Source organism: Sus scrofa, chromosome 3 (assembly GCF_054392235.1).
Source record: "Sus scrofa isolate SSC_HxYL_T2T_F1_AM1 chromosome 3, Sscrofa_HxYL_maternal_Yorkshire_Landrace_v2.0, whole genome shotgun sequence".
In the NCBI taxonomy this organism is placed as follows: domain Eukaryota; kingdom Metazoa; phylum Chordata; class Mammalia; order Artiodactyla; family Suidae; genus Sus; species Sus scrofa.
In genome coordinates, this window is record NC_139385.1 from 13,531,409 (window position 1) to 13,555,382 (window position 23,974).

The window sequence follows — 23,974 nt, forward strand, 5'->3', positions numbered from 1 at the left end:
CCTGCTCCAGAGCGTCACAGAAAACAGTAATAATGCCTAAAGCTTATTTATGCACTCAAAGCATGCCTTGCACTGTGACAGGTGCATCACATGGATTATTGCTTATAATATTCAAGCCAGCCTGGTAAAGTATGTGTGTTGTCACTGTCTTCAGTTTATATATGGGAAATTGAGGAGTTCCCGTGGTGGCTCATTGGTAACGAAAGTATCCATGAGGATGAGGGTTCAGTCCCTGGCCTCGCTCAGTGGGTTAAGGATCTGGGGTTGCCGTGAGTTATGGTGTAAATTGCAGATGAGGCTCTGATCTGGCATTGCTGTGATCAATGCTTAGGCCGGTGACTACAGCTCCCATTTGACCCCTAGCCTGGGAACCTCCATATACCGTGGGTGTGGCCCTAAAAAAAAAAAAAAAAAAAAAAAAAACCAGCGAAAAACCACACCAAAAAAATACATGTGGGAAATTGATGCTCAGAGTTCAGTAATGTGCCACTATGTTCACAGCTGGCATCCCATTGATGGAACCAAGCTTTAAACCTGGCAGAATTCAAACCGGTTCTAGGGCGAATGTCCAGCTCCTCAGGAAAGGGATGGGAGGTCATAGCCAGAAGAGTGGTGCTCATAGCAGCTTTGAAAATCTGAGATATCTTCCCTGCTATACCGACCTAAACCTGATTATGGTCTTTATATTTTTAATACACTCACTTTAGTCTTGGATGGTGGCAACTGTGTTTTTTTAAATTATTATTTTTTCATTTTTATTTATTTTTTATTAAAGTATAGTTGATTTACAGTGCTGTGCCAAACTGTGTGTTTTAAAGAACCAGAAAGAAGAATGAGGGGGGTAGGCTTTTTCAGCTATAACCCCCTCTTGACTGTGCACATAACAAGACTCCTGACAAGGAAATAAGGCCCTAAGTGCTCTTGCTTTGGAAAGGTTAGTTAATTGGTGGAGGTTGTGTTTCTGTGGTTAATTTGTGTTCCTGTCTTAGTCACACGTGAGAATCCACAGGCACCGGGTGTGCGTCCAGCAGTCCCATAAAACAAGGCGCTCCTCAGCCGGCACCCTTGGTGCACCTGAATAACAATAGGGAAGCTTGTTGACTGTTTGGCACTTCACAGCCCAGTAATTAGAAACTGTAAAACAATAATACAGACATGAAGCAAGTCCTCCAGTTAATGAAAAAAAACTGCAAGCCTGTTTTGTGGCTGAGTGCAGAATCACAACCGGCTGCTTTTACAACAAAGCAAACACTTCAGGATTTTGGCAGCTGTGTTATACATGTGAAAAGCTCTAGGCTCTATATTAATATGGGGGCTGTTATATTTAAAAAAAAAAAAACCCTGAAAATAATGATTGCCTGGCTGTCTTATTGTTTATAAATTCATTGCAGTAATTCTTAGATCATGGTCCCTAAACCAGAAGCACGGGCCTTGTCTAACAACTTGTTAAAAATGCAGATTTGGGGAGTTCCCGTCGTGGCGCAGCGGTTAACAAATACGACTAGGAACCATGAGGTTGCGGGTTCGATCCCTGGCCTTGCTCAGTGGGTTACCGATCCGGTGTTGCTGTGAGCTGTGGTGTAGGTTGCAGACGAGGCTCGGATCCCTTGTTGCTGTGGCTCTGGCGTAGGCTGGTGGCTACAGCTCCGATTGGACCCCTAGCCTGGGAACCTCCATATGCCGCGGGAGCGGCCCAAGAAATGGCAAAAGGACAAAAACAAAAAAACAAACAAACAAACAAAAAATGCAGATTTGGCGTGTGTGTGTCCGTCCTTCCGTCCCACCCCAGGCCTGTTGAATCAGAAACTGGGGGTGGAGCTCAGCAATTTATGCTTCACCAAGTCGTCTAACAAGGTGATTCTCCTGTATCCATAGTTTGAGAAACACTGGGTCGTAAGTAGAAGATTTGAGGGATGGTGAGTGAAGTCCCCTTTTGGGCCATACAGAAGTGAGCACTAGGCTTTTGACCAGAGGTGGGCTGGTTAGCCTGAGAATAGGCAAAAGCCCCCTGCTCTTGGAAGCTGGGGGGAGATGTCTCAGGGAAAGACTGTGCCTTTTTGGGGGACCTGGTTGGGAGAGAGAGCTTGGACTGTGGCTTATTACCAGCTTGAAAGGAACCGTTTACAGTCAGTTCTGACAGACCCAGATGATGCTGGACAGAGGAGGAGAGATGTGAGGCCAGAAACGGAGGCCATCGTCTTTCTCAGGCGGAGCCTTCGAAGTGCTGCTGATGCCACATCCTCATCATGGTCAAGAACTGTCATTTAAGACGGAAAGTTCAGATGGGAGTAGGTTGGTGGCAGGACAGATATCTTCTTTGCTCTGTATGTCCCCTCTCCCTTCCCTGTTTCATGGCTCTGCCTCCCTCTATCTTGGTGGATGGGAGGTGTTGAATAACGTTCTTAGGGCTTAACACATGGCCCTTCTGCCCCTTCCCGACTGTGTGGTGACCGCAGCAGGGACACAGGTTCATTTCACAGCCATTAGAGGTCCTTTCACAGCTGACCACTAGATCTCTTGGAAAGGCCTCTTGGGAAATAAGAGTTTGCCACCAGCCTGAAATGAGTTCTTGACCGGTGTTACCCCAAAAGGCTCGGGTTCCCAATATTCTTTGAATAGTTTGGTTGACCTGATGCAAACAGAAACACCCAACTTGCAGTTTCTTGGATGTCAATCCACATTTCTTAATTTTGCTCACATTTTAATTAAGATTTGTTTTGCTCATGTCTTTTTTCTGCCTTTGAGATCATTGAGTTTTCTTACCCCTTTAAAAAAACAGGGGCCAGGGGGCATAGGACTTGTTGGTTAATGAGTTATCCTGTTCTTTGACTTAATCACCTATCAGCGCAGGGAAGCGGGGTGAATGCGATATAGCCTCTGTCCTTCCTGACTTCCACACCGATTTCTGGGGGAGGAAACTGACTGACCGAGAAAAGAACCACCTAGATCTGGATTCATTTTACTCTATGTTCTCAATTGGGAGAATTTGTTTGAACACCTGAATTTGTGGGCAGATGGCAAGCCCAATATTAGGCTCCCTCCCTCTTCCCCTGCCCCGGGGGGTAGGGAGAGAAAAATCGTATTACCAAAGATACTTCGACTAAAGTAACCTTCAAAGCCTGATGCAGTCTGATGTTAAGATATTAGAATACAGAAGCCCGCTGTCACATTAAAGCAAGGTCTTGGTTATTCTGTGAAATCTTGGGCCTCTAAGACATCCACAGAAGGTAGCTAGTTGCCAGCACATCTGGAATTCTAGTGGAAACTGTGAATGTTTGGACCATTCATCATTGTGAAGGCTTGTTTTGTATTTTATTCTAAAGGTCTATTGGTTCTTAGGAAGTGGTAGTTGCTGCTTTTCCTTTATGTGACATTCAGGGCTTACAGGGAAGTCAGAGGCTCACACTGGAGTGTCTCCCCTCCTGGAGGTCAGAAAAGATGGTTTTTCTGCCAGATGAGTGGGTGGGGTGGGGTGGGGTGGGGTGGGATGGGATGGGAGCCTTTAAACCCTTTGGATTTTCATGAGTGTTGTAGCCTTATTGTATCAGGACAGAATGGCTGACCCACGTTCCCCCCCAGCCTGCCTGCCCTTCATCTCGCTTTAATTAAATACACAGCTGATGACGTCAGCCTGCCTCCTGGCTCCCTCAGCTTCCCCCTTGGAACAAAACATCCGGGTAGACAGTTGTGACAATTAAAGTCTTGAGTCCCAAACTTTGTTTGTTCTGAGGTAATTAATATAAATCTGCCTAAATATCTCCAAATGCAGATAAAAATAGTGCTAATGATTAGAGGTGACCCTCTAATAAACCTGATTTGATTAGGCAGAACCAGTGGGGTACAGGCATATATTTGAGACTATGGCCAAGCTAATTATTCCATTGACCTTTCACTTGGGGGAAAAAACCTGTTTGATTCTTTCTATCCCAGAATACTTGAAAACTATTACCTGTGACAACTAAAGGACTTTGGTGAGATAAACAGGCAAGACCTATGGACTCGACCCTAAGATTCTCAGTCAGCTACCACCTGGGACAAGCTTGCATCCTGGCAGATCAATAGAGAATGGATTTTGCCGGAGGTTCTGGCCTGGAACACTAATTAAAAAGGACGTTCTAAAATGCACCCAGGCATATTCTGATAAAGTCTTAGCAGATGTGGGTGACTTTTTTTTAAAGTCACATTTTCTTTGTTTATTAAGGTAACTTTTAGCAATTTGTTATGTATTAAAAAAACCAAAGTAGAACTGCTTTAAGTTTATATCAAGACCTCATTGCCAATTTAGGAGAAAGTTCTTTAATTGCTTCATCTGGTGGCTCCTGTAATACTGGGCATACCTCTCTCAGCGTTTATCACATTGTGTTTTAATTGTTGGTTTACTTCTCTTGTTCTGTCTTAGAAAGGAGGGAAAATTGTCTTATCCTTCTTGCTGTCTGCCCAAATGCCCACCTCGCTGGGCCAGGTATGGAGTTGGCAAACTATGGCTGATAGGCCAAACCAGACCCCTACCTCATGACCATGAAGTAAGAATGATTTTTATTTTCAGTGGTTGAAAAGAAATCAAAGGAAGAATATTTCATGACACATGAAAATTATGTGAAATTCACCTTTCAGTGTTCATTAATAACGTTTTATTGGAATACAGCCACATCCATTCATTTACATTATTATTTTTGGCTACAGCAGCAGAATTGAGCAGTTGCAACAGAGACCCTATGGGCTGAAAAGCCTAAAATATTTACTGCCTGGTATTTTGTAGAAGTTTACTGACTCCTTTCTTACGATATAGTGGGCATGTCGTAAATTCTTACTGTTTGAATTATTTCACATATAAATCTTGAGGTTCCAGATAGGATTATCGTGATCCTAAAAGTGTTCAGTGACTATTAAGTGAATGACTGACTGACTGACTGACTGACTTCTCTTATTATCCTTTTGTAACCTTAGGTTTAGATGTTAGCAGTGCTGGTTCATTTCTGAGAACTAGACAATTACATAGAGTTTCTTTTCTGAGGAACTAAAAGATTTCTGTTAATTCTTACTAACTTTCCAAGTTTGGAGTTCTCATCATGGCACATCGGAAATGAATCCAACTAGGAACTGGGAGGTTGTAGGTTTGATCCCTGGCTTTGCTCAGTGGGTTAAGGATCTGGTGTTGCCATGAGCTGTGGTGTAGGTCAAAGACGTGGCTTGGATCTGGCGTTGCTGTGGCTGTGGTTAGGCCCGCAGCTGTAGCTCTGATTGGACCCCTAGCCTGGGAAGTTCCATATGCCGTGGGTGCCGCCCTAAAAATCAAAAAGACAAAAAAACCCAAAAAACAAAAAACACTGTCCAGGTTCAGAAGCATTGTATGGCATGCAAAGACAACAAGAGGCACACAGAAGTTAACTGACAAAGTCACATAGTAAAGAAATGGCAGGACTCTTCATGTATTTTTCTTTTTCTCTTTGCTGAGGCCATTCTTTGTGATGAGAGAGGATTCATCTAAGCCTGGGGATATTCACGAGCAAATTACTGCCCCGTAACTATATAATGCATTAAGTCTTATAGATATCACTATCTTTGTAGGCTCTTCAGTTCATTACCAGGGAAATTCATTAAAAAAAATAAATCTATGGTTTAAAAAGTAAACACTGCCGAGAATGATAGCAATTACCAAATGTAAACATGGTGGCCTTTGAGATCCACTGTGAAATTGTTTAGTGAATTAAATTATTGTGCTTTTGATATTCATATATCTACTTCCATTGACTGTTAAGGAATATGCTTCAATAGGTAAGGTTTATTTTTAAGACACTAACGTTCTTAGGTAAAACACAACAAAACAAGGCAGCAGTTAGCGATATAAAATGACCTTGAAATCTGCCTTTTTAAAAGAAAGTATCTTTAAAATGACCAGTGCCACAAATGCAAGTCCATTCATATGCAGTGGAGTTGGAGGACATGGGAGTATTCAGGCATAAAGTGGGAAATCCTAACTTGGAGAAGATTCCTAAATTGATACACATAGTGTGTTGGAGTCTGAGAGAGTTGAGGAATTTGGCAGGAAGGAGAAGGAAGGAAGGAAGGTCAGGTGATACACTGAGTAAAGAAATAGGCATCAAAACTTCCCTTGGAATCTGAGGAAACAGTGTTTTTCTTAAAACACCACTTCTGTCCTTACTTATTGGGCATCCACCATGTGACAGGTTTCTTTTTATACATTTTTGCCAGCTTTACAACATCCCTGAATGGTAGGGGTAATACTTTTAGCTTATGGATGGGAACGATGAAACTTAGGGTAATTGGCTTGCCTGAGGTTTTACAGTTAGTAGCCCACAGAGTCCAGTTTCAAACCCAAATTTGTCTGACTCCAGACCTTGTGTTGTTTCTATTGTCCCACTTCTCCAGTGCCTGTTTCTGAGATTTCTTCCTTGAAAAGCATGTATCCAGCCTGAAGCAATCCTTCACCGATTTGTGCAAATGAAGCTCTTTTCCATTTCCCCCGTTCTCTTTCTTTTCCTTTGCTTTGTAGTACATTGTTGATTTGATCACTATCTAGTTGATCTTGCTACCTGAGGTAGAGGGACTGTAGGTAGGGAATCAGAGACTGTAACAAAACTCTCATAAAACCAATAACCTTTTCCCCACTGAAAACCTCTTTGGTTTGTCTTTGGTGACATGTGCCCCATCCTTGGTCCTGGGACTGCAGGGGATTCTCAGAGGAAAGGCTGAGAGACAACATTCCAGGCGTAGAGTCCACATGCCTTGGTTCTGTTGGAGGACTTCTTGGCAGCATTCGAAGAAGCCTGTGTTTTCCTACCAGTTGTCTCTCCTGGGTCACCTGCTTTCCCCTTTCTGAATCTTTGTACCTCACCCACCCATCAATCCTTCCAAACTTGTAGACTTCTCTTTAGTCTCCTCAGTTTTTCTTTTTTGTAAGTATGTGGTTGGTGCTCCTAGGTCTTTTTAACAGAGGCTTTTATCATTTACACCCATTGAGTATTTACCAGAGCTTTTCATTTCAAATTTTGATGTTTGACACAGTTATGTACGTGTAATATGTTCACTACTGAACCTTTTTGGATTTTATGGTGGCAGCCTCCAGGAGAGAAAAAAAAATATCTAGGTATATTCTATGTAGAGTCAGGAGGCAAAGGGCAGAGGGCATATGGTTGGTGGAAACCTGTTTATTGATGATTTCTTAGGATATAGATCCTAACTGTTGGTAACTTTAGAATTTACTAATTTGGGGGTATAGTCTTGTCTTGTCAGTGAGAAGTTGATTTGGAAAAGATGCTGACTTGGATGTGGCTGATAAACCAATATAAAGGAAATAGTGCATTTTCACTTTTCAACCACCATTGTACAGAGAATGTAGAAAGCTCCATAGCATTAAGAAGTGGGAAGACTGCAAATCAAAGCAGTTGAACAAGGAACAACCCCGGAGTGCCCTGTATCTTACATGGATGAGATTGGTAGAAACCTTTGTCTGTGCCTGTAATTAATGCTAGTCTGTCTGCAGAGAATTCTGTGCATGTAGGCAGAGTTTTGGATCTGCAGAAAAACTGAAGAGACTGAAGAGAAGTCTACAGATTTGGAAGGATTGATGGGTGGGTGAGGTACAAAGATTCAGAAAAGACTGTTTCTTGAAGGTGAGGTTTTTGTTTTGTTTTTGCCTTTTAGGCCTGTACTTGCAGCATATGGAAGTTCTCAAGTTCCCAGGCTAAGGGTTGAATTGGAGCTGCAGCTGCCAGCCTATGCCACAGCCACACAGCCACAGCTAGGCGGGATCTGAGCCATGTCTGTGATCTACACCACAGCTCATGGCAACGCTGGATCCTTAACCCACTAAGCAGGGCCAGGAATCAAACCAGAGTCCTCATGGATACTAGGGTCCTAGTTGGGTTTGTTACCGTTAAGCCATAGTGGAAACTCTGTAGGTGAGGTTGTTTTATCAAAATAGCTTGAACATTCTATCAAGAAAAGGAAGTTGAGTCAAATTAGTAAGAAATTTTAAAGGGAAGAATCTGAAGGGTTTAATTTGAAAACTGAAAGGGTTGTCCTTTCCACAGTGTTTCCTACTCAATAAATTAGGATGGTTGGAAGGTGGAGCAGAATGTCTGACACCTTTCCTACTAGCGCAGCTTCTGGTGGTCAGTTCCTTCTCTTATTCCTGTAAACAAAGGTACTGTTTCCACCTCAGCCATCTGGTACTGATAGTTAAAAAAAAAATTTTTTTTTTTTAAATATCATATGACCTGCTTCTACAAATAAATTGTAAATAAACCTAATGAGGATAGCAACTGGAGTGATACTTTAAAAAAATATCTAGGGCCTAAAGTCCCTGACCAAGGGAAAGAGAAACTACCTTCTGTAAAAACCCCGAAGCTCCCATTGTGTTTTCGCGCTAAGGAAGTGTTCAAGATAGAAGATCCATTAGGACTGTATGCTCTAGAATCACAGACAGGGCTGTCCTTACAAATGGTAAAAAGAGGCTGCAGGGAGTTCCCTTCGTGGCTCAGTGGTAAACGAACCCGACTAGGAACCATGAGGTCACGGGTTCTATCCCTGGACTCACTCAGTGGGTTCAGGATCCACAGGTGAGCTGTGGTGGAGGTTGCAGATCTAGTGTGGCTGTGGCTCTGGCTGTGGTGTAGGCCGGCGGCTACACCTCTGATTCCACCCCTAGTCTGGGAACTTCCATATGCTGCGGGTGTGGCCCTAAAAAAAAAAAAAAAAAAAGGAGTTCCCGTCGTGGCGCAGTGGTTAACGAATCCGACTAGGAACGATGAGGTTGCGGGTTCGGTCCCTGCCCTTGCTCAGTGGGTTAACGATTCGGCGTTGCCATGAGCTGTGGTGTGGGTTGCAGACACGGCTTGGATCCCCCGTTGCTGTGGCTCTGGTGTAGGCCGGTGGCTACAGCTCCAATTCGACCCCTGGCCTGGGAACCTCCATATGCCACGGAAGCGGCCCAAAGAAATAGCAAAAAGATAAAAAGACAAAAAAAAAAAAAAAAAAAAAAAAAAAGCAAAACAGGCTGCAGTGCTAGATGTGTGTTTCTGTGTTCCAGGTACATGTTCTGGGCCACCTCTATCTTTGCCATTTACTTATTACCTTTAATGGTGCTGCCTAGCCACTCTGTGACAGTGTTATTTTAACTTGAAATAGCATGAGGGTGAGGAGAAAGTACCTTGTGAATGTGAAGGGGGAATTCTCCTGGGCACCCGTAATTGCAGTGATTTGAAATGCTTTCACAGATTTGTAGGAGAGGGTAATTTTTCTTCTTTATTTGCTCCTTTTATCTTGTTCTAAAGCCAGTATTAGCCTCCCCTCCCACATAGACTTCTTATTCCCTCCTTCCTTTCGCTGTCTTTTTTCTCCTTTAAAGAAAACCCTTCCTATTAAGAATCAAAGGCATTTAAATTTTTTTTAAATTTTTTATAATGATGTGTATTTTTTCCAATATAGCTGGTTTACAGTGTCAGGGAGCTTCTTGTTTTTTACTAAGAGTTGATTTGACTTTTTAGTACTGTGGAGGGGAAAAGTCAGGGCTATGTTGTAATTGCTTCCTGGAAGGGCCACCCATCGTATTACAAGGGGGAAGGATCTTCTTGGGTATTATTTTCCTGTTCTAGGTGTGTTCTGAGTGCTGTTGTTGGTGGCAGTGACCTCGTCTTGAAGCAAGGTCCTCAGCAGTATTGATATTTTGAATAATTCTTTATTGTGTGTGGAGGGGAGTGTCTTGTGCATTGTTGGATGTTTAGTGGCATCATTAGCCTCTGTACCAGGAGTGTCCCCCAATGGGTGACAGCCAGAAATGTCTCCAGCCATGGCCAAATGTGTCTGGGGGTTGCAGGCTCACCCTGCTCGAGAGTCTCTGTCTTAGAAGAAAAGGAATGCTCTGAAAGGAAGCAGAGGGTAGCCACAAACTTCTTAGGGCTGGAGCATCATTTCAGTGCTTTGATGTATTAAAAGCACCTCTTAGATATGAGTGATTAGGGGCATATTTGTTATTTTGTCTTTTGTCTTTACAGGGCTGCACCTGCGGCATATGGAGGTTCCCAGGCTAGGGGTCAAATCGGAACTGTAGCCACCGGCCTACGCCAGAGCCACAGCAACATTAGCTCCTAGCCATGTCTGCGATCTACACCACAGCTCACGGCAGTGCCAGATCGTTAACCCACTGAGCAAGGCCTGGGATCGAACCTGCAACCTCATGGTTCCTAGTTGGATTCGTTTCTGCTGCGCCACAATGGGAACTCACAATAACGGCATATTTAGATAGTTAAAATTCCCTTGTAATCCATAAATATCACTTTAGCTCTTGGCTTTGACTTCCTAGCACTAGTAAGAGTTGATACATTATTTTTCCTTTTTTCCAAAATGAGGGGATTTATAGTAAAAAGTGGTAATCTCGGAGGTCTCTCCCAATCCTCACATTTTATACTTTTAGTTACAAAACAATTATTATGCAATTATAGAACTTCAGAGCTGAAAATGTTGTTTTTTTAAGGGCCACACGTGCGGCATATGGAAATTCCCAGGCTAGGGGTTGAATCAGAGCTGCAGCTGCTGGCCTAGGCCACAGCCAAGGCAACATGGGCTGCCAGCTGCATCTGCGACCTGTGCCACAGCTTGTGGCAATGCCAGATCCTTAACCTACTGACCAAGGCCAGGGATTAAACCCAGGTCCTCATGGATACTAGTCAGATTCTTAACCTGCTGAGCCATAATGGGAACTCCTGAAAATTTATTTGTGGTCATTTAGTCCATGCTTATTAGTTCTTTCCAATGTGATTTCCACAAATCAGGCCAGAAAAAATAGTTGCTTTTTATAAATGGACATTATTAAATGCTCTCATATCTAGAGAATTTATCAGAACAGACTTTTATAAAAGTGATTACTTTTTTACTGACTGATTGGAATTCAGGTGATTGACTGTCTAAACTTTCGAATATGTTTGCCGTTTGGAATTGGACTTTTAAACGGTGTTTATTTTAATGGTCTCTTGCCCAGGCTTGTGTTTGTGTTGCCAAACAGCTTTATACGCCACCTTGATGAGCGAAACTGACTTCTCAGAGTGCCTTAGCTGATGTATTGGGATTAAATTGGTAGGTCTTCTTTTCCAACTGCTTTTTAAGTGTAATGAGAGGAGAGAATTTTTCTTTTGGCCCAAATGCAAGGTGGTTCAGAGGGAAATCTTATACCTTTTATGGATTTATATGCTTCACATGTGATGTGCCCAACCAGAAATAACAAGATACACACCAGATGTGAAGGTACTAGCTAATGTAATTATGCTGGAGATCATTTTCACCATTTGAGAGCTGAAGTGCATTGAACTCATTTCTTCATTTCTAACAGGATTTAGTATAGTTGCTTAAATTTACGTTGAGAGCTGAGGTTAAATACCTGTGCGTGTGCTTTTACCAGAAGGGTTGGGTAGTTGTATACCTTTTGTATTTCTGGAGCTTGATAAACTATAAAGCCTAGATAGAATATTCAGACTCGTGGCAAGGCCGAGATGGACGGGGAGGTGTATTCTAGTGGAATCTATCAGCACAGTATGTATTTTTTGGACTTTTCCCTGGAAAACCAGACTGAAGGTGTCATGGTCAGACACGATGCTGTTCTCAAGCCTTACTGGAAATAACAGGTCTCAACCTGTGTGAAAAAGGTAACTTTGCATGCATTAAGTATTCAGCAGAGAGCTCGAAATGTGCTTCCTTTGGCAAACAAGTAGATCCCCAAATGAATCAAACAAATTGTAATGCAGAACAAAATGAAATAAATACTTGAGGATTTATCTTAGATACTCATATTTTATCCTCCATGTCTTCATAATGCCCTCAGGGGAAAAAAAAAAAAAAAAGAATCTTTTAGAAATGGCAGTGAAAGAGCAGTATTTTCTCAAGCTGCACTTGTAGTTCTGGACCTGGTCTATGGGCCTGTCTTTCATTTTACTCCATGTACTAGCAAAAAGAGAGTACTTAAGGTGTTTATTTCACTCTGGAAGGTTTTTACAAAGAGCAGTTTTTAATGAAGCACGGCACATGGCATCATTATCATTTCTAACACAGAGAATTCATTTTCAATTTTGCTATCAAAGAAAAATGACAAATAGAGAATGCAAGAAAAACCAGATGGACTAACTGTATTAGGAGCTTAGTATGCATATTTTGTGTCACATATTAGCATTCATTAAGTCAAAATGGAAAAAAATGAGTTTTGCCTACATGCATTAAACCAATAAGGCTGGCAAAGTTCCAAGCTAGCTCTTGTGGATTAATTGTTTTATAACTGTTTTAATTAAAATTGTTCAGTATATGATTAACCTAAAAGTTTTAATTTCCACAAAACTGTTGAACAAATGAGACATTAATATTTTACATTAACCATGGTGATATTGCTGTGGTTTTTCCAAGCGACTGCTTGTTTGAGTAAACCATGGAAAGTGGCAGGTGGAAAGTACCTTGTCTCGTGCAGTGCCCAAGAAAACCTGCAAGTTGAGAATCACTTAGTGAAAGGACCAGTGTGACAGGGTCATGCGTTACACTGAAAATTCCTTTGATGAGGATTCGTGGAATCAGCCTCCCCACTTTCTTTCAGTTTAGAGCTGAGCCTCTTATAAATTGTCATGTTGAGGAGGTTAACAGTATAACATGGCAAAAATGAGTTATTGTGTCTTTTCTTTCTATTTGGCTTCCTAATGGTGTTGGGGTACCACATGAAATCGTTGGATTTGAAGGAGTTGGCCAGTAGGGCCTGCGAAATTATTTGACGTTGCAAAGCTCTGTGGTTTTAGTTTAGGAGACAGGTACAAATGTTGATTTTGGAATCAAAAGGAAGGTAGGAAAGGTTTGGATCACCTTTATTTACTTGCTGTTCTGAAGGTTGGCACCAGGCTGGCTTTAGAAAAACACATACCATTTGGTAAACCTGAGGCCCAGTAAAATTTCGCTCTGTGGAGCTGTAGCTCAATCAATATGTAGATATGCCTTTCTGTCACTCATTCATCTCCCCACTTATGCTCCCATCTTGATTTATTTCAGTTTATTAAGAGATCGGGATGGAAGTTTCTTGGAAGCTTAGCAGGTTGAGCACCCAGAGTTGTCACTGCTGTGGTGTGAATTTGATTCCTGGCCCTGGAACCTCTGCATGCCGTGGGTGCAGCCAAAACAAAACAGAAAGATGAGGATGTCTTTCTTCTCACCTCCTCTAAGCTTTTTACTCTGACTTCATTCTGGGTTCAGGTCATGGTACTATGTAAATTTCAAAGTGCTGGTGTTATTTGAATCCCATAGGAGGATATTTTAAAAGATAGGTTTCATACTGCTTAGTGGAAATCATGATGACAAAATTTATGCTGGTCCTAACTGTCCATATATTAATAAATTCTTTAGAGTCCTAGGCTGAGTTTATTTTACCTTTTGGGGTTTATGACACTTGGTACCAGATCTTCTTTGCGGTCTTAGATCTGCAGAGTCTGGGATGCAACATTTGAACGGTAGAAGTAATATCTCCCTTGCATGTACTTTGTCAGGATCATATGGCATTTCAATCTATCCAGAGTTCAGCTGCAGCCCTGATTTGATCTCTTCCTTACTTTGTCCCATGGTTTTTTCCGTAGTACCATAAACTTTCCTGTGCTACCCTTCCCCTCTGTTCTGTATAATCATTCTCCTTCCTAAAGTTCCCCTGTTTAGCTTTTTAAGCACTGTCCTTTGAATAAATTATTCATATATTCAGTATATTTGAAGGATTTAATAATCAGAGTATAATCATACATTTTATGGTTGTATAATTGTCTGTACAAGTTGCCATATTTGCCAGAAACCAGCTTTACACAAGTGATTTTCAAGATAAGTGGTTTATCAGGCGTGTTGCTATCTGTTCATTTCTTTAGGCTCTCCTGAGTTCTCTCACTACATGAAGTTAGATCATTAGAAATGCGCATACCTGGACTGTATTATTTTGGTGCTTCAGAGAATTGCCGTCATGGAGTTACAGTACTATGTCCTTGGTAAATGGAGAGTAAGGGCACTCAGTTTAAGAATTCTGTATCCTGTATTCCCAAGAATATCTCTGTCTTTTGAAAAACCTTAAAAAGACTCTGCTATCTTAATGTTATAAACGCACACACACAGACAATCGATCTTTCTTTGAGAATTCAATGCAGGAAAAATTTTCTCCTGACCAACGTATGCATTCTTTTAACTCTCAAATGTTTACTGAATGAATGAATACTATGTGGTTAGGTAAGAGTCCTTTTGCGCTTTCTAGGACATTCCGAACTTCATTCAGTAACCAACTTTAAGAACCCTAAATCCCTGGTGGTCAAGTACTATTACTCTTTTGCTTGGTGAGTACTGTTCCCCATCTACCCCCCCCCCCTTTTTAGGTCTTTTTAGTCCCACACCCACAGCATATATGGAGGTTCCCAGGCCAGGGGTTGAATCCAAACTGCAGCTGTCGGCCTACACCACAGCCACAGCAACGCAAGATCCTTAACCCACTGAGCGAGGCCAGGGATCAAACCTGCATCCTCGTGGATACTAGTCGGGTTCCTTACTGCTGAACCATGACAGGAACTTCTCCATCTACTTTTAATAGGTTTTTCTCTGGTTAAAATGGTCTTGTTGATCACGGTACGTCTGTGCAGAAAGACATGCATAGCCACTTCACCATGTTCCCCATGAAAAGAGAACTCCTCTTATTGTTCAGTAAGAGGAGTCAAGCATATGGTTTTCTGGACCTGTGAGATCAGAGATTCTTGCTGTTAAGATAGCACAACAAATGCCAAAAGCAGGATTTTTCATGAGTGCCAAATATAGGAATAAGAAGATAGTTGGGGTCTTACTACCTTCATTTGATCTCTCTTTTCCATTTCATTGTTTATAAATGTGTCCTCTGCTCCCCTGGATCCTGTTTCCAGTCCAGTAGCAGTGATTACTGTTGATGCAAACCTCCCAGCTCTGAGGCCAGGTATTTTCTTGCCCACCTCTGCAGCCTGCCTTCCACCTCTACCCCTCCATAAAAATTATGCTTGTATTGCTCTTCATCAGCTACAGGGCTGCACTTTTCTCATTTGTTTTTCTGATGCAGCAACAGCCCTTCCAAAAATACCATCAAGGCTAATAATAATCCTTTTGCTGCTCAATACATCTTTTGTCTGAGGCTTAGTTACTGTCGCAGTTGATGGCATGCCAGCTGATGGTGAGCAACAAATGAATGTTTAAATAGTGTCTAATTCAACAGATGTGCCAGTCCAGGTAATTCTCCCAATAGTGGCCACACAGCGAGTGGAAGGAGAGCAGTAACTGAGTGTACAGTGGGTTGTCAGCTCATTCTTGGTAATTATAGTTTGACTTATCTTGCCTCAATTCAGTTTTTATGACTCTGTTTGGCTACTTTATTTTGATAGATGTAGCAGTGTGGCTTCCACTTGGGGAGGTTTACATTTTCAAATCATGAGGAAAATTATGATGATAGCGCAGCTTTAGTAATTTCCAGTGATCATCACCAAATAATATTTTCTGGGAGTCCTAGGTGTATAAAACTCATCTTTGTAAGTGCACATATAGTATTCTTTACCCTCTTATCAAAGCACAGTGCTTGCGGCTGGCCCACTTTTAACATTACTCAAGGAAGGAAGGAGGAAACTGCCTATCCACTATTACTACACAGTACTTAAAATATACAGACCGATATATCTTAGCACATAGCAGTCTTTTGTGAAGATACCTTGTCAATCAAGATAAGTAAATCTCTTCTCTCTTTTCCATGAACCCAGCAGCCAAATTGCTTCTATTATAGTTCCTTGTAAAACTGTTGTTAAATTACTTTGTGGCTGGTTATGTTACTTGGCTAGAAAAATGGTACTGGAATTTTCAGCTTTAGTCCTATGCTGCCCATCTTTCCTAACTTATGGTCAGCCATATGTTTACACCAGATGAGGTAGGACGAATCATTGGATACAAGTGCATTCTTGGAAAAGATAGCAAAAATTGTATTCTACTAAAAGCATGAATTAGTTTTTCTCCTCATATATGGGCTGTACGTTCATACCTATAGCAGGAACCTATCATTTTCCCCCTGGTATTAATAATAATAGTTTCTTGGTGATAAGGATTAAAATAAACATCAGGAGAGTGGGGGGAGGGGCAAAGGGGGTTTGATCATTGAGGGGCAGTTAAAGGGCTTTTTAGGGACTGTAATATATTACTTCTTAACCGTGACTGTGGTTACAGGTAGTGCTCAGGTTATTCTTTTGGGAAACATACCTGTTTTATGTAGTTTTTTGTATATGTGTATGTAATATGTTTCACTGTATTTATATGTTTACTGGATAAAAATGTGGAAAATACCCAAAAAAGCTCAAGGCAAAAATGTTTTCTTTAATCCTTCCACCAAGAGATAATCCCTTTTCTTTTTGGACATGTATCTTCTCAGTATTTTGGGGACAAAAATATGTACCCGTATGTATGTTATATATCTAAACCTGACTTTTTGATTCATTGTATTGTAATATTTTTGTATGAGGTTTCAGGATTCTGTACAATTAATTTTAATAGCTATATAAAGTACCAGTGTTTGGATACATCATAGTTTATTTACCCAATCCTCTGTTATTTAACATTTAGGTTCTTTTTCTTTTCCTTCCTTCCCTCTCTTTCTTTCTTTTCTTTTCTTTCTTTCTTTTCTTCCTTTCTTTTCTTTCTTTTCTTTCTTTCTTTCTTTCTTTCTTTCTTTCTTTCTTTCTTTCTTTCTTTCTTTCTTTCTTTTCTTTCTTTCTTTCTCCTTCCTTCTTTCCTTCCTTCCTTCCTTCCTTCCTTCCTTCCTTCCTTCCTTCCTTCTTTTTCTTTCTCTCTCTGCACCTGTGGCATATGGAAGTTCCCAGGCTAGGGATTGAATTGGAGCTTCAGCTGCTGGCCTGCATCACAGCCACCACAATTCAGGATCCAAGCCGCATCTATGACCTATAACACAGCTCACAGCAACGCCATATCCTTAAACCACTAGATGAGGCCAGGGATTGAACCTTTATCCTCATAGATACTAGTTGGGTTTGTTACTGCTGAGCCACGATGGGAACTCCTAGGTTATTTCTAATATTTAAATATTATAAATGACATGTTTATCTTGTAGGTATTTGAAACTAAATAGCCTATTTGGACTCTTTATTTAGTATATAGACATTTCATAAAAGGTAAATTTTGTTAGATAACTGTAGCTTCAAAAACTACTTGAAAGCTGCTTTTTTTTCTCCCTTAAAGAAAATTGAAAACACATTCAAATTTTTCCTTTTATGAAGTAGGTATATGTGGTGTGGTGGGTGTAAGTTGAAATGACGGCAACATCTTTATACTCTTTTGTGGACTGGGAAGATGTTTTATGCATCCACTTGTTGCGTGTTTATTGGACATTATTGGTATGCCAGGTGCTTTATTCCAGACCTGAAGATACAGAGATGGAGACCTGGTTTCTCCTTTCACAGTCAGGCGACATAAAGAACATCAGCTCTTGGGTTTTGCCAGCCCATGGACTCTTGGGTTTATGGATCTAAACATTTCTACTTGGGTGACTTTGCTGTGATTTATATTATTAAACCGGTGATTTAGGAGCTTATATTCTAGCACTGCTGCTACTTTATCCTCCTTCCTTAAACCCCTCATCCCTAAACCCTATGTCCTTCTTTTAGGCTGACTCCTGGAACTCAGAGCTTGGTGGGCAAGACCTGAATAGGGCCGAAATGGAAATTATCTTTTCATTCACAGCATGAGCTTGACTGAGGGTGGGCTGTGCCTTAACTCCTCTCTGGCATTAGTAAGGCTTGTCTACCTCTAAAATTCTGTGATTTCTGGAGCTTGATGAAGGAGAATGTGAGAAAAAGAATGTATATTTGTATGTGTGACTGGGTCACTTTGCTGCACAGTAGAAAATGAACAGAACACTATAATATAATGGAACTAGAGTGGAAAAAATAAAAATCATTAAAAAAAAATAAAAAATAAAGTTCTGTGATTTCTGGCATTTGGCGCTCTGGAGGTCCTGATACTGAATCTTTCCTCAAACATACTAAAATGGTAGTAAAAGGAAAAAAAAATAGATATCTCCTTTTTGAGATATCAGTTGAATTTTGGAGTATAAATCCAGACTCGAGAGTAAAAGGAGAAAGGTGTATTTGCTCACCTCAGGAAATCAGACAGGAATGGAGAGTGTGCCTCTGTTCATCTTCTGTAAATAAAACCAGTAGTGGAATGATACTTTTTTCCCCCTTCCTTCCTCATCCTTGAAAAACAAAACAAAACACCATAGTTGTAGGGATTCTATTTGGAGAGACATAGCTGTGGCTTGAGGCTGCAAGTTCGGAATGTGATGGCATAGAAAAACCAGTGGGGCCCCAGAAACATCTGGCATCGTTCATGGTCAGACCAAAATAAAATTTATTTTTTAGGTAGTATATTGGGTCCTGGAAGTACGGTGGCTCTAAACTCTTTAGCTAGGAAAAATAAAAGGAGAAGTTTGTGGATAGGTGTTTCTCCCTCTGGTAAACTCTGGAGTATAATTAATTAAGCCCTGTAACTGTCCATTGTGTTGCTTGTACCATTTGCTTCATGGGTCCCAGCACTCATCAGCCTTGGACGAATGGATCGGTCGGGAAATTGCTTTTCTTCACCTATAGATTGGGGTACAGACACTTGCCCAGCCCATTTCACAACATTGTTAAGATAATCAACATTTAACATATGAGAGAAAGAACTTAGGTATCAAAAAAAGGAATGCATAGGGAGTAGCACTTTTTTTAATGCTTAGCTCTTTGCTGCTTTGTGTTGATCTCTGCTGCTTTAGATTTGGCAGCCTGCTATCCAGTTGTGTACATTGGAGATGGATCTCAGGGTTTTGAGTGATGATGATGATGAGATGATGACAAATGATAGGGTCATGAAGGTACCCATTGGCATAACTAGATTTACCTCTCTCCATTAAGACTGCTGGTCATTTGGGGGAAGTGGCTGTTTGTGTAGGGAATCCTCGTTGTTAAGCTGTTTTGTTCTATTTTATTTTACTTTTGGTGTCATTCAGAGAAAGCTTTGAGCTGGCTTACCAAAACACGTACGACACAACAGAATTAAAATAAGATAAGGAAATTGGGGCAGAGTGAACCCGTGCAGAGAAAAGGCGATGAAACCACGTTAAGGCTGATGGGCAGATGCACACAGGACAGGGTAGGATCTTATGCCATAGGTAGAGGTCGCCTTCCCAGGGAGCAGAACAAAGCGGGACACATTTGCAACTTTTCTGAGAAATTTCCTCCGTGGAGAGATGAGGGTATGAACTCTCCTCTTTAAAATGCACAGTAGTGATTTGTGAAACAATTGTTTTTATACTGCCGCTCAGTGCATATTAATAACATGGTGACAAAGCATAATTCAGGGGACGAGTAACCATAGGGGTCAAGATCATGTATTTCACGTAGGCAGCTCTGAAGGGCTGGCTTGAGCCAAGGACAATATTCAGAACATTTCAAGGGGTGGATAAGCTGCCTGGATAGTCTTTATCCCAGCTGGGAGGTGGCCTCCCTCCCTGAATGGTTTCCAGTGACGTCGTGGCACATTTCATTGTCCAGGATCCTGGAGACCCAGCCATGGAGTTAGTTACCTGTCTTGTCTTGAGAGTTAAGTGTCTTCATAAGCTGTTGGCATTCCCTTCTTTTCTTGTTTCTGGCATGTCTGTTGCAAGGATCAGACACTGAGTTGAAAGCTTCTTTTCTGAGAAGGCAGCTAAATGCCAGTTAGGATTTGGGGGCTCTGGCTACGCTGGGAACCACTGGGAAGTTGTGGACAGTTAACAAATACCTCATTTTATATTAGTCGTTGGGTGACCATTCAGTAGCCGTTAATTCAAATTGTAGCTCATAGTGACGGAATTCAAACCCATCATGTTTCTAGAGTTTGTTCCTCGAATCAAACTGTTGGTAAATGCTTTCATGAGAGACTTCAGCTTAAGCCCTTTGCCTACTTTTCTGTTCCCTGTTGTCACTAGCTCTAGATACTCCAAAAGAAAAAGAAAGAAAAGTCCTCAGAAGGACTGTGTGTTTTTAGAAACAAGGACTGTATTCTGTGCTTTAGTGGGACACAGAAGGAGACTGTCTGGTTAAGACGAGAGATTGTAGCACTAAAAAAGGAAATGGGCAGGCCTGTCCCTGGCACTTTTAGTAAGAAAAGACAGGGAACGACAGGCTGGCTGGGGAATATATTAAAGGGAGCCCTGCTGCGCACCTGACCTTAGTATTTCCTGAACTCAGAATGGTGGCGTGCTTGTGTAGCAGTCCTTTTGGGGGGCTTAAGACTGATTTGGTCTGCTTTCTGCCATGTATATTTAGGGTCCTAATGGAGAGATGGAAACCTGTTAAGGCACAGTCATGGCTCTTCTGGCGTATTGCTTTCTTCACTTTGCCAGAGCCAGTCCCGTCCATGTCCATGGCTAAGTTTGTGTCCATATAAGTTGCTTCTGACAAGAGGAAAGAGTCTTCTTAAGAATTTGGCCCTAAAATTGGTCAGAATAAGGCTGTGTTTGTATTTCTGTCCATACCCTGCATTCCTTATAAGTAGAAAGCCCTTTTTTAATTATAGGGCAACTGCACCAGCTTATATGTCAACTTTTTTTTTTTTTTTCCATGCCTGTGGCATGTGAAAGTTCTCGGGCCAGAGATGGAACCAGGGCCACAGGAGCAACCTGGGCCATCGCAGTGACAATACCAGATCCTTAACATGTTGTGTCACAAGAGGACTCCTAAACTGTGGTTTGATGTGGGTTGGTTACTCCAGAAATCACATCAACTTTTTTTTTTTTTTTTTTTTTTTTTTTCTTTTTAGGGCTGCTGCTGTGGCATATGGAAGTTCCCAGTCTAGGGGTCCAATTGGAACTGTAGCCACTGGCCCATGCCACAGCCACAGCAAACCGGGATCTGAGCCGCATCTGCAGCCTACACCACAGCTCATGGCAATGCTGGATCCCCAACCTGCTGAGCAAGGACAGGGATCCACCCGAATCCTCATGGATACTAGTCGGATTAGTTCCTGCTGTGCCACAGTGGGAACTCCATCACACCAACTTTTGACATCAGTTTATATTCCAGAATGTGCTCCTCAGGAAAAAAGGGGATTGATAATGAACTTTTATGCTGAAAATGAAAATCTGATGTTGAAAACCCAGAAGCCTGAAATAAGGGTTTAGTGTTTTGGTTTTGTTTAGAGCATACTTTTCTTCATAAATGCTTCAAGTACCCAAGTAAGTTTATATTTTTCCTAAATATGAAAAGTTTTCAACATATTGCAAATAGGTAATTTATACATTCACCATCCAAGCAAAGTGGGGCCAGGAAGTTGTACTCCTGTTTTGTAAACAGAGAATTAAAGGTATGCCTTGAGAGTGGCAGAGGTCACCCATTTGTGTGTCAGGCATGGCTGAGACGAGTACCATTTTAATCAGTTCATTTTTATTTATTGAGTAAAAAGGAACCAAGTAACAGGGGAAGGCATAATGGAATCAGGTATTCAGCTGGGTGGTAAGGGTGAGAGCTGTTTTGTCTGAGTCCCCCTGGAATAGCCACTGTGCTTTGATCACAGGTCATGTGGCTGGAGAAAGCATAGCTGAGCTGCATGTGACTACTCTGTTGAGAGGGACAAGAATGGGCGTCAGGACAGACTCTGGTGATTGTGTATTACATCCTATATATTTGGGTTCCCACATATTTAGTTGGTTGCATTTTATTGTGTTAGTCTTTGTGTCTTTATTGTGTAACTCTGGGAGCGACAGCTGACAATGGTATAAAGACTTCAGTATAGGAGGAACTGGTCAGACCCAAAGTTTGCTCTTGATAAATGCTTTCACATTTGCAACGAGATGGAAGAAGAGAGTCCTTAACTTCTCTGTCATTAGAACTTAGCAAATCTAATAAGGAGTCTCTGATAGCAATAACCCCTTTTAAGTAGCCCAGGTGTGAGACTTTGACCTCTTTTTGTACGAGGCCTACCTAGTTCCTGGATGAGAAGACTTTTTAGAATTGCATAAATCTTAAGTTTTGATATTTGCTTTTACTGCTGTGTTTTTAAAAACCTAAGGAGTTTCCTTGTGGTGCAGTGGCATTGTCACTGAAACGGATCGGGTTGTTGCTGTGGTACAGACTTGATCCCTGTCCCAGAAACTTCCACATGCTGCGAGCATGGCCAAAAAAAAAAAAAAAAAAAATTTAAACGTGAAAGAAAACCTTCTAACCATGGATTAGACTCTGCCTATAGGACCAATGACTCTTGCTGAGACTTTTAAGAGGTTTGTGTAGACACTTAAATCTCTCTAGGACTCTGTCTTTCAGACAAAATCCTGAGCTTTGATCATTTCCCAGGGTGGTTTTTTTGGTTGCGGTTTTGACACTTGCACCCACAGGCACATGTTATGTTTATTTGTATGTGTCTGTATTCACTTCTCAGAGGACTGGTATCATCTTGGCAGATCTTTAAGAAGTGTGAGGAGTAAATTTTTATAGTTTTTATTTTAAACTTTTGCAAGCCATTCCTTTGCCTGGGGGAGGGTAGGTTGGTGAGGGGGAGGGGCATAGGAAGACGGAAAGGGAGGCTGAAACCTGCCTGCCTGAGAGGTTGAGTCCTCAACTCCTGAACCCTGGGTTGCAGTCCTCAGAAATACCTCCTGCTATTTTGACAGATGCCATAACATTTTAAAAATAAGAAATTGTTTTCAGCCACATCAGTGCTAGAGCATTTTAGAAGAGAAGTGAGGTACAGAGAAATCAAAGAAGCCTGTCGTACACCCTCAAGTATAGCCCTGGGATTATCCAGCATGGCTTTCATGGAAGTGAAGCCCACATCCTGGGATGTCAGCAGTTCTGAACAAACTCTTTCCCTTCTCTTCCTTCGGATTACTTTCCTCCAATTCTTTATGCATTTAGAGACTTGCTAAAGAAAGGTCATGTTCTCCTTCCTTTTTGAAAATGCAGATGTTTCTAGGCATTTCCACACTCTAAAACTGAATTCTGAGCCTCCTCTTATAATTTTTCAGGCTGTAGAATGAAGGTAGAAAAATGGGGGTCTCATACTTCAAAATTTAGTTGAAGTCAGCTATGCAAGGTATCTTAAGTAAGTCTTACAGTTCAAGTATTAGAATGGTAAACCCCTTTTGTGTCTCTTTAGCCATCATCCCATCTTGGGGGGAAAACCTAAACCTGAAGAAGTATTTGTTTCAGTATTTTGTAAGAATCTCATTTCTCTTTTTCATTAAATTTATTTACCAGACCTTTTTTTTTTTTAAATCTAATTCTTATTCACTCTTGAAACACCCTTTTCCTGCTGTGCTTTGTATATAGCCATTTCCCCTTAAATATGGAAAGTAAGTCCACTGCTTATCATGTATAGATGCTTTTCAAGTACACACAACTTCTCACCATCCTTTTTTTTTTTTTTTTTTGTCTTTTGTCTTTTTGTCTTTTGTTGTTGTTGTTGTTGCTATTTCTTGGGCCGCTCCCTCGGCATATGGAGGTTCCCAGGCTAGGGGTTGAATCGGAGCTGTAGCCACCGGCCTACGCCAGAGCCACAGCAACGCGGGATCCGAGCCGCGTCTGCAACCTACACCACAGGTCACGGCAACGCCGGATCGTTAACCCACTGAGCAAGGCCAGGGACCGAACCCGCAACCTCATGGTTCCTAGTCGGATTCGTTAACCACTGCGCCACGACAGGAACTCCTCACCATCCTTTTTAATAATAAAAAATCACAGTGGACAATTTTGGTGCCTGTTTATGGACATTCCTTAAGAACTATCAGTTGATAGAAAATAGCCTTAGGGAGGGAATTCCCATTGTGGCACAGCGGAAATGAATCCAACTAGGAACCATGAGGTTGCGGGTTCCATCCCTGGCCTTGCTCAGTGGGTTAAGGATCTGGCATTGCCATGAGCTATGGTGTAGGTCGCAG

The 23,974-nt window shown here is 41.5% G+C and overlaps 1 protein-coding gene and 1 long non-coding RNA gene across 8 annotated transcripts in view; both read left to right on the forward strand.

Moving 5' to 3' along the window:
- The window catches only part of AUTS2 (activator of transcription and developmental regulator AUTS2), a 1,184,853-nt gene that overhangs the window by 53,003 nt on the left and 1,107,876 nt on the right, over positions 1–23,974 (forward strand).
- On the forward strand, positions 7,175–11,766 carry LOC146404400 (uncharacterized). The gene is made up of 2 exons (XR_014840379.1): positions 7,175–8,727; positions 9,011–11,766. It is a non-coding gene; the product is annotated as an uncharacterized LOC146404400 (long non-coding RNA).